The sequence below is a fragment of the Atta colombica genome, unplaced genomic scaffold (genome assembly GCF_001594045.1).
Source record: "Atta colombica isolate Treedump-2 unplaced genomic scaffold, Acol1.0 scaffold126, whole genome shotgun sequence".
Lineage (NCBI taxonomy): Eukaryota > Metazoa > Arthropoda > Insecta > Hymenoptera > Formicidae > Atta > Atta colombica.
Genome location: NW_017259213.1, coordinates 4,792,944 through 4,794,996, shown reverse-complemented (window position 1 = coordinate 4,794,996; position 2,053 = coordinate 4,792,944).

Genomic DNA, 2,053 nt, shown 5'->3' with positions numbered 1-2,053 from the left:
AGGACTCTGATAATATAATTCTTCGTTGAAAGATTTTCTCTGTATCTCTGAAAAAATATCGACTTGGTTTGTGACCGCTATCTGTTTTTCTTGTGCATATTATCAATTCCTTTAGAGGAGTTATATAAGCTCATCGTTTTTTAATTCATTAAATATCACGTACTCTCGTTGAAATTCATATTGTTAATTAACTTTGTTAATAATATTTTTCCTTGTTAATTAAAAATAAGAATAAATAATAATAAGAATAAAGTTAAAGAATATTTCCACGATGTTCACGCACGTACAGAATTATTAAGAAGAGAACTAATTACGACATTTCATTTAATTGAACAGAATTTCTCCTTTGTTAAATAGCATGAAACATTCCACATTGTAAAATATCATAATGTCAAATTATACTCAATTTGAATTATTTTTAATCACTTCTACAGATCGTTACTTTACTCGCCTATGCTCAATATGTCATTAATTTAACTAAAACAATGAAGTTAATTTAACTCAAGAAAAAATGTATTAAATTCAAAAGTTTATTATTTACTAATTATATACGTTAATGTAAACATTTATTTTAAAATTAATTATGAAAATGGATTGATTTACATTTTCACACACAAGGGAATTAAAAGTAACAAAATTCTATTTAACTCAAGGAATTAAATTATCATTGTTCCTTCATATATATAAGTTGTATTTTCAAAGTATTAGATCGGCGAATTAAAAATATTCGATTTGGCTGCTTTCTGAGATCGTCTATCTTGATGTGCCTTCAATACATTACATTAAATTGTCAGGTCTGAAGCGAGAATGTACACCGCTACGATGAAAGACGAATCTGAGGAGCTAGTGACCACCAATTGCTGGACAGATTCTTGGGCATCGAACCGCAACTCTGCGGCATGATCGGCATAATACAAAACCAAAAGCATTTCCTCAAATTCGTGAAACGTGGATATTTCCCAGGTACATTTCTGTAGTATGCAAGAGCGGATAATTCTCGAACATATATATCTACCAAGATCGACGTGACAAGAAACACTATAGAGAAATTTAGACGTAATGATCGCGAGGATCGTGAGAAATCGTAGGAATATAGTGGCCACTTGGGCTTTCGATCGTGATACTGTTATCTTTGCAGTACAGTATAGGTGAAGTTAACTACCTATTCACGAGGGAAGGGAATCTTTAGAATGTATATATAGCTTCTGAAGATACATACCAAGCTATTGAACGCTTCGCACATTTATTGATATAACAATGTCATTAATGGTAAATGGTTTAGGATCATAATTATACCCAATTTAAATCATTTTCAATCATTTCTATAAATCGCCATTGCTTCTATTAAATATATATGTTGTTAATTTAATTGGAACGATGGAGTTAAATAATTTTACCCAAGAAAATGTATTAAATTTAATGTTGATTATTATATATTTACTAAATGTATATGTTGATATAGACGTTGTTTATATTGAAATTAATTACAAAAATGGATTAATGTATATTTTGACATATGGAAGTTAAAAACAACAAAATGTTATTTAACTAAAAAAAATTGGATTATCATTGCTATTTTGATATCTAATAATCTACATTTTTTTGTTCTGTCATATCGTTTGTTTAATTCATGTGCCATTTAATTATATGATAGAAGCCATCACCAGATTCTCGTGCGTCAAAATCAAAATCTGCACCCTCGCATTCAAGAGATCGATGAGATAGCCGTAAAAGGTATTACAGCTACTGTTGTATGTACACAACAAACAAACAGCGCATAAATGGTCATTACTACGTGATACAGCGACCTCGTGGTAACATTCATCTTACGGGCTTTCAAGCCCGCTAATTGCGTTGGAAACACTCGTGTGAGATCTCTGTAACTTGATAGAACCCGTCCTGGTTATTACATTTTGACTAATCTCCATTTATAAAGCTGCACTAACTTTAATTTTAATTAGTGACATATGTATATATATATATATATATATATTAATTTATCGGATAACGAAATGACAATATATTTCTCAAAATGTGACTAATGACTAATTAA